Raw genomic sequence first — 9,560 nt, 5'->3', positions numbered from 1 at the left:
CCCACTTCTAAAGCTTCTAACCTTTTCGCTATAGCAGCAATTTTGGCATCTGATTCACAGCCACCTTCTACCCTATTAACGTTTCCTCTGCCGAGAAGAATTGTTTTCTGGGGTCCCCTACTACTTTCCCATTGTTGGGTCTTTTCGGAGACTTCATGAAAATATGTCATCGCGTCATCAACTGTTTGGTTCTCAAATCCACCAGTACACATAGATTATATTTTGGTTGTGGTGGGATAATCTAAACCCTCGTAAAGGATCTGAACTAACCTAACCTTCTATAAACCATGATGAGGACATTGGGCTAATAAATCATTGAACCTTTCCAAATACCTATACAAAGTTTCTCCCTCCTGTTGAGAAAACGTGCAGATTTCCATCCTAATAGACGATGTTTTATGCCTAGGGAAAAACTTGTTCAAAAAGGCAGATGTAAGTTGTTCATACGTTTCGATTGACCCGGAAGCCAAACTATATGGCCACGATTTAGCTTTATCTTTCAGGGAAAAGGGAAATAACCTAAGTTTCAAAGCATCATCATCTAAGTTTCTAATCCTGAGGGTACTGCAAATTTCCTCAAAGTCCCTAACATGGAAATAGGGGTTTTCATTTTCTTTCCCTAAAAAGATTGGGAGAAGTTGTAAGGTCTCAGGTTTAAGTTCATAAGTTGCTTCCGTCTCAGCTAACCTGATACATGAGGGACGAGTAGTCTTAGTTGGATTCAACAAAGCTTTCAAAGTTGCCATTTCTGGCACTATCGGAGCAACAAGGATTCTCTCCTCAGTCAAAGGACGTTCAAAAACAGACTCTTCAAAAGTCGGACTCTCTAGATTAAGGCAATCGAGACGCTTCGATCTACTAGGTTTCTCTGTAATAAATCTACCTAGTGCGTCTCTTTTACGTTCAGGCATACAATAGAATTTTCTAAATTGGAAGGGTAAGCAAACACAGATCAAGGCCGACTCAACCAAATCAAACCTATTGATTTCTAGCAAACAAAAAGCATGATGGATCCACTTAGATTGTTTCTAGACCAGCTTCTAATCCTTCGAACAGGAATTCGCTAAAATTTAAGCAAACCCCTCTGGAATCAATCCGAGTTAACGTAAGTTGAATAGAGGCGAGGGAAGCTCGGTGGAGCTTTGATACCCAAGGCCACTCCGGTATTACAAGGCGGTGCAGTCACGCATTCAACTTACAGAAACCGTCAAGAAGTTCGAAGTATGCTTAAGAGAGTAACCAATATTTTTCGAATGACTTTACTGTTAAGCTCGTTACTCTATCGGTCTCGTTCTAGTCAAAATTTTAGGCTTAGGTTCGCGTAGGTTATGTGTTCCTAAAGCGGGCAAGAAGAGAACGGTGATGAAATCTGAACCCTTATCTTGTATGGCCAGGCCTTGCCCTTTACTACAAAAATAAATGTCCGTATTCAGTCCTCAACATATATGCATACGAAGGAGTCCAGTAACTCGCTGACAGGGGATTCACGAGTGTTTAGAATCTTACCTTCCGTTCCAGACGGGGGATGAATCGGTTGTAGTCGACTCAGGTCACTAACTCTGATGTCAAGTGTACGAACTCAAGGTGCAGAGACAATATCGTAATTGTCCTCCTTCTCTGCAAACAGTTTATATTTAAAGTACCCTTTCGTAGGGTAATAAAAAGAATAAAACAAATAATGTCCCAAAGTTCAAAAGTCCAAAAAGAAAAGAAAAAGTACAAAAATAATAAGCCCTAATACAGTTTTATTTTATTTTCTAAAAGAAAATAAACAAACCCTAAACTAAAATTGTATAAAATAAAATTGTCTTCTTTTCTGTTATTTTTGCTTTAATATTTAGCTCCGAGTCTTTATGAAATCACCAAACTCTTTGGCTCAATTTTCTTTATGATCCAGAACCTGTAGACACAAGATAAATACCCAAAAACATAAAAAAGAACAAAAATAATAAAAAAATAAAAATAAAATAAATCTAAAAACCTAAAAACAAGTCCGCGTCGGCGGCGCCAAAAATTGATGTGATTTGTAGATAGTGGTAAAAGTGGTTCGATTCTCAGACTTGCGAAGGATATTAATTAGACTTAAATTCTAATATTAAAATAGAAAACTCACTAAAAATTATAGCAAACTCAATCAAAGAAGATGTCAATATTAAAAGAACACTGAGGCTAAGATTCCACTATTTTCCAAGTTCAAAGTGATTTAATCCAATATTTATATGCATGCAATTTTTTTCGTTCAATTTGATTCTAAACTATTGCAACAAGTAGATTCTCAAAATAACAAGTGTAAATCCGAAGCATAGAACATCAAAAACCTAGGTCCAACCATGCTCTATCAAAAGAAATAACAATTGCTTAACAAGAATCAGTCAAACAATTTTCACTCAAGGAAAAACAATCATAAAAATAATTGCGATAAATAAATAAATAAGAATATACCACTTTTTGTTAGAAAAATAGCTTTCTCTATCGCCTCAGCAATGAGGTTTAGCTCCTCATGTTAATCACTTGCTCAAAATACATGTTTGTTGCTCAAAAGTTGATTAAAAGAGTGAAAGGTGTAAAGCAGCTGATTTGCAACAGCGTAAAAGTGTTACAGATCTCTGGTACAAAGAGGAACAATGATTACTGTTGTATATAAACGTTACTTATCTTCTGTTGTTGAACAACGACAGTTTTCTGCGATAGTTGCTTGTGCGTCAATGTTCTTCGTGTTCTTGCTCTTCAGCAGCAGCAGCAGCAGAAACAGAGTTTGATAAAACTCTGATTTCCTCTTCTCTGGCTCTCCTCAGGTCCCCAAACTCTCGACACCCCTTCTATATGACCCAAGAAATCTATTTATATCAAAAATACCGATTAAATCTCTCCCAAATCTTCCAAAATCTCTTTCCTTCTCTTCACGGCAAAGTTGCGGCAATTTCTTGTTTTAGACTTTCTACGCGTTTCTGAGCTTTCCTTTTTATTCCAAACTCTTCCTTACATAGATACAAATATTTGGGAAGGTTTAAAGCACTTTAATCTCTCTAAAATTCCCTAAAACAGGTCACACACGTGACTTTCCATATATTTCTCTTGTGATAAAAATCCGTCGATTGATCCCAGTCTAATCGATTTCAACACCCATATCAGATTCCTAGACCCAGAAGGAGTCTATCCTATGAAAATCAGAGGTTTGATCGACCTCAAACTCCTCCAAATCAAGAACCCTAATCTGTTCTTCACTGCCAAGATATTTCCCGCCAAAACTTATAATTCAAATGTAAAAGATGGTCGCCCCCTATACAGAGTAGGGGTGCGATTATCAGCTGCCTGGAAATGGGATGCCCCTTAGTAATTAGGTTACCCCTTATCCAAAGTGAGGGTCCGAATAGCAAATGTCCTCCCATGAACGCAAAAACACTTTTTGAGCCAATTTCGCCGCAAAATTTTATTTTTCCAAAAACACCTACAAAGACATAAAAAGCCAAAATAAATACAAAATCGAGCACTAACAATATATACAATTGAGATTATATCAGACACAAAAATGTGTCTATCAATCGCCTGCTTCTACCGCCTTGATGTCTGTGTCGAAGCATGAGATCGATGGTCGAAAATTGACATTGTAACCGAAAGACCAATCTTCCACTGTGGTCGCCAATTGTTTGAGGGTGAAAACGGTTTCTGCTGATTTCGGTAATTTCGGACGTGTGGGTGAGAAACGAGTCTAAACCCTAAACAATGTACTGCAAGGGAGTACTTTAGATTCGAGAGATCAATCTGTACAAATCCGGCCTAAGCCAAGAAATGGCCGTTCCAGACTTGCTTCGGTCACAAAGTGAAGGAGAATGGTTGGTTTTGTGGAGGGAAGCGAAGAGAGTGTTGAGACCAGAATAGTTGATTCTGGAAGAGTAGTTGTTTAGTGACTTGTATCAGAAAGTGGGAAGCTAACATATGGGAAAGCTAGCAAACGTTTTCTGAGTGTTGTATGCTCCTGACCAGAACTTGTTTTTCGGTGTAAATAGGTAATGCATATTTATACAAGTCGAAGTGAAAGTACTCTTGTCTCGTTAAGAAATGGAAAACAGGTGAGTAAATGGGAGAAGGTGGTAACCGGTAATGCTTGGAATTGATTTTCCATAAAAGAAAGCGTTTCACCATTACTCCCTATAATTACTAACCCCCTCATCCTTATGACACTTTCTTATAACGAGTGTAGTATACGCCGCACGCTGTAAACCGCCAAACCAATACCCAATGAGCATCCCCCAGTTTGTGACATGTGTTGATGTCTCGAGTGTTTTCGTGGAAAACATGTAACATGTTTTTGTTGTCTTGCAAGTTGAGCTTGGGAGACTTGCCGGCTCGGTGGTGACCTTCAACGGTCGATATTTTGTATCTTAAGAGGAAGGTAGCCGTTGATTATTGCAACCTTTCGTTTCGTAGCCAGTGGCATGAAAGTATGATCAGTATGGCTTTAATGTGTCCCAGTTTAGGCGCGGCCAAAAGTTAGAGTTTTAGTTTTGTTTAGGCGCGACCAAACTAGGGCCAAAGGTTGCCATGCGTTAGCTGGTAACCTTGGACGGCTAAGATTTGCATCTTAGATGAAAAAGTGGCCGTTGATTGTTGCAGTCCTTCATTTTGGTAGCCGCATAGGGAAGGCCGGCATGGTATGGCGCGGCAAGGTGATTGGCATGCCATTTGGCACATGTGGCACGGCATGCCTTGGCGCGGTTTGGCGTGGCCAAAACTAGGGTTTTGGGCCAAAGGTTACCACGCGTTGTTTGGCGACCTTGGACGTCTAGGATTTGCGTCTATGATGGAAGAGTGGACGTTGATCGTCGCATGCCTTCGTTTTGGTAGCCGCATGGGGAAGGCCGGCATGGTATGGCGCGGCAAGGTCGTTGGCATGCCATTGGCACATGTGGCATGGCATGCCTTGGCGCGGTTTGTCGTTGCCAAAACTATGGTTTGGGGCCAAAGTTTACCATCCGTTGTTTGGCGACCTTGAAAGGATAGGATTTGCATCTAGGATGGAAAGGTGGCCGTTGATCATCGCACGCCTTCGTTTTGGTAGTCGCATAGGGAAGGCCGGCATGGTATGGTGCGGCAAGGTGGTTGGCATGCCATTGGCACATGTGGCATGGCATGCCTTGGAGCGGTTTGGCGTGGCTAAAACTAGGGTTTTGGGCCAAAGGTTACCATGCGTTGTTTGGCGACCTTGGACGGCTAGGATTTGCATCTAGCATGGAAGGGTGGTCATTGATCGTCGCACGCCTTCGTTTTGGTAGCGACATAGGGATGTCCGACATGATGTGGCGCGGCAAGGTGGTTGGCATGCCATTGGCACATGTGGCATGGCATGCCTTGGCGCGGTTTGGCGTGGAAAAAACTAGTATTTTGGGACAAAGGTTACCATGCGTTGTTTGACGACCTTGGACGGCTAGGATTTGCATCCAGGATGAAGGGTGTCCGTTGATCGTCGCACGCCTTCGTTTTGGTAGCCGCATGGGGATGGCTGGCATGGTGGGGTCAAGGAAAATGTCGTGGATGGCTTGGCATAGTGGGGCCAAGGGTTTGGTACGGACGGCTTTGCAGGGTGGGGCCAAGGAAATGTGTGGTTGTCTTGGCATGGATGGGCAAAGGGTTTGGCATGCCATTGGAGCATGGTGCGGCTAACACGGTTGGGGCCAAGGCAAGGAGCGGTTGGCTTGGCATGGTGGGGCCAAAGGGTTTGGCATGCCATTGGCGCATGGCGCGGCTAGCATGGTTGGGGCCAAGGCAAGGGTTGGTTGGCTTGACATGGTGGGGCTAAGGGTTTGGCATGCCATTGGCGCATGGTGCGGCTAGCATGGTTGGCATGCCTTGGCGCGGAGATGTGGTTGGCATGGTTTGCTATTGGCACAGTGGTGCGGCTGGCATGGTTGGCATGCCTTGGCGTGGAGATGTGGCTGGCATGGTTTTCCATTGGCACAGTGGTGGGGCTGGCATGCCTTGGCGTGGAGATGTGGATGGCATGGTTTGCCATTGGCACAGTGGTACGGCTGGCATGGTTGGCATGCCTTGGCGCGGAGATGTGGCTGGCATGGTTGGCATGCCTTAGCGCGGAGATGTGGCTGGCATGGTTTTCCATTGGCACAGTGGTGCGGCTGGCATGGTTGGAATGCCTTGGTGCGGAGATGTGGCTAGCATGGTTTTCCATTGGCACGGTGGCGCGGCTTGCATGGTTGGCATTCCTTGGCGTGGTAGCATGAGAATTAGGGTTTCGCATAGATGATGTCGGTAAATGTTAAGGGTTCTGCCGTGGAACATGACACATAAAAAAAAAAGGTACCATGGTAATTCTTACGTGGGCATGCTGATTGATTCAATAAATTTGCTGACGGTCATAGCGACGTCATGTCAGTTGTACGGTTTTACGATTTTAACCCTAAGCTAAAAACCACCATCAACTCATATATATAGGGAGGGATAGTTGGTTGAAGGTGCATATGCGGACTTGTACCAAGTAAGCTTTCTAGCTTAGCCGGAAGAGTATAAATGATGCCTGAGGCTCATTTATAGTTGCGTAGCTTTGCAAAGAGGGCATTTGATGCTTAGGCATGCATCACTATGCCATGTCGAGGACCCGAAGATGCATAATCATTGTGAATCTTGACGGAACGGCCTATATGGACCAGGCCATTACCATTATTGCAAGGACACAGCCTTGCAAATGAGTTTGCTTAAGTTTCTGACCCTTCGAGGATGAACTACGGTCTGTGCTTCGTCCCTTTATAATAGGGAAGGGTACGTAGGCAGCCGCAATGAGTTGCAGCATTTCCGGTCCAGCACGTTGGCCCTTCATATCATCTAATCACGGTAGCTCGACGCAAGAGATGATTGTGGCCAAGATTGATGAGGCTTAGTTGCATGCCAGCAAGTGCGTGCCAGGCGTAATTTTCAGGTCCGTCACATTTGGTATCAGAGGAAGTTCCGAGAAACTCTAGGGACTGTGAGTAATGGACTCATCAAGCGAGTACTTTCCTTAATGGAATCTTAAAGTTGGGGAGTATGCCAACTTTTACGCGGTAAGAGTTGGTAACTGCTTTGCCAGTTACTTTGCGAATCGAGTTAAGCTTGTACTAGTGTTGTGAGTTTCCTGGCCTAAGTGGCACCCCACTTACGAGTGGATATACGGAAAACCATCTGGGACAGTGCGTAGACAATGGGACTGATCATCCCCACATGTTGGCAACTGGCCAATGGTATGCGTTGTCAGGCCCGGCTAGCATCCCACTTACGAGTGGCAACCTAGATGACCGTCAGGGTCGGTGGGCAAATGGATCCTGTTCCACACAGTACTGCGCTAAAATATTTTCATTTCGATGACATCTCCAACCCTGTGAGCTTTAGGGACTCCTGAGTGTGTAGTATGGGATGCACATTTGGGATACCTTGTTGAGATATCCTTTTGGCCTTTAGCCAATTGAGATTCTTGGTAAAGTTTTGGACTCTTTTTGGATTCCTGGGCAGGCAGTATGTGACGTTTTCTCAGAAGGTCCTAATTGATGCTCCACGACAAACTAAAGAAACCCGTGATTTCTGAGCATCTGGTATGGTACTTTTGCTCAAGAAATCCAAACCGAAGACACTGTCCACAATAGTTTTTGTTTTGAATTTCAGGAACGAAATTCTTTAAAGGGGTGAATAATGTAACACCCCGTGTTTTTAGGATGGCGCATGCTGAAGGATGCGCCATGGCATGAGATGAAGCTACATCTCAAGTTTTTGTCGCGTTAAGAGGAATATTGGCCTAGAGAGCCAATCTTGCATCATCATGATGCATTAAGCCAGTTGGGTAGATGGCCTTGAGCTTGCAGCGAAATCATTGCGCATTACGAAGGCTATTGGTTTAGAACCAATATCGCATAATCATTGTGCATCAGGCCAGAGAGGGATGGCCGAACGAGTATTGTGCAATCATTACATGCAATCATTGTGTGTATACGCAATCATTACGCGCAATAATTGTGCGCATACGCAATCATTACGAATGAATATTGAAGCAAGCATGTCAATTTGCTCCCTTTTTCCCAGTTGTAGAAATTGCAAGTTAACATATATAGGTAGGGGTAGTTGGTTGAAGGTATAAATGATGTCTAAGGCTCATTTATAGTTGCGCAGCCTTGCAAAGAGGGAATTTGATGCTTAGGCATAACTGTGCCATGTCGTGGACACGATGATGCATAATCACTGTGCAACTTGACGGAACGACCTATAGGACCAGGACATTACCATTATTGCTAGGCCATATCCTTGTAAACGAGTTTGGCTTAAGTTGCTGACCCTTCGAGGATTAACTACAGTCTTTGCTTCATCCCTTTAGAGTAAGGAAGGGTACGTATGCATTCGCAATGAGTTGCAGCATTATCGGTCTAGCACGATGGACCCTCATATCATCTAAGCTCAGTAGCTCGATGCAAGAGATGATTGTGGCCAAACTTGATGAGGTAAGTTGCATTCTACTCCTTGGATGCTCATACTTCCTATCAAGCTACACAGAGTTGGTAAGACAAGTCGGTAATGCATGCAAGAATGCATTGGTCTTGTCCTTCTGGACTTCTACCCTTTTGCGGACAAGGGTAAATTTGGAACAGTGTGGAAGCTAAGTTAGATGCATTATGCTCCCCGAGCATGTTTGCAAGGGAAAATGGACGTGCATTTTCCTAGCTTTAAGGCCCGGATGGTAGCATCATCTTGGCGCATCGGAGAAGTTATGGCCTGCATGCCTAGGCATGCCAGGCGTAATTTTCCGGTCCGTCACAGGATTGGTAAGAAATATCAGCATCCAAGAAAATGAAACTTAACTCATCAAGTATGGAAACAATTTTATCTTTCTTCACATTGCCAATCCATATTATATAAGCTACCACAATATCGAAATAACCTCGCAATTAGATGATGTGAGTGACAGTGTACTGGACTATTAATGTTGCAACTCATTTCGGATGCCTATGTACCCTCCTCCGTGGATCGAAGGAATCAAACAATGACCATAGTTCATCATGTCATGACAAAAAACTAAAGCAAACTCGTGTTGCAAGTCCAAAGGCCAAGAAAAGCCTACACCATATAGGCCAAAGGGTCCTTTTCAAATGATGCGCAAGAGGGTGCATTATTCGCTATTCATTCATTTTCCACCTTGGTGGTGCGACCTTAGTTTCATACCATCGCAACAATGATGCCTAAGCATCATGAAACTCTCTCGAGTAAGCAATGCGCCATAATGATGCTTTGAAATCTTATAAGATTTATCAGCTAAGATTTGAAGCTTATTAGCGCATTCCTCCTAAATGCACCTTCGAAAAACTTCCCCTCCATATATATGTCTTATTTACAATTCTACAAATTAAATTTGGCGAGCAATTTGATATGATTTCTTTGTTATTCATGGTATTTATGCCATACACCCTTGAGTAATGCACCATGGTATTGCATTATCGAGTTTTGTCCCGATGGCCAACTTGAGTATTGCATCATAGTGGAACATTATCGAGTTCTTGTTTAACCTTTCACTAGCCTGATGCACCATGAAG

At 43.3% G+C, this 9,560-nt stretch overlaps 1 non-coding gene across 1 annotated transcript; it reads left to right on the top strand.

The window, feature by feature from the left end:
* The first annotated feature begins 282 nt into the window (after nucleotides 1-282).
* LOC113341692 lies at nucleotides 283-386 on the top strand. The gene has a single exon (XR_003356096.1). It is a non-coding gene; the product is annotated as a small nucleolar RNA R71 (small nucleolar RNA).
* The last annotated feature ends 9,174 nt before the right edge of the window (nucleotides 387-9,560 follow it).

The sequence above is a fragment of the Papaver somniferum genome, chromosome 1 (assembly GCF_003573695.1).
Source record: "Papaver somniferum cultivar HN1 chromosome 1, ASM357369v1, whole genome shotgun sequence".
NCBI lineage: Eukaryota > Viridiplantae > Streptophyta > Magnoliopsida > Ranunculales > Papaveraceae > Papaver > Papaver somniferum.
The sequence above is the reverse complement of the archived record's forward strand: the minus strand, read 5'-3'. Positions and strand labels throughout refer to the sequence as shown.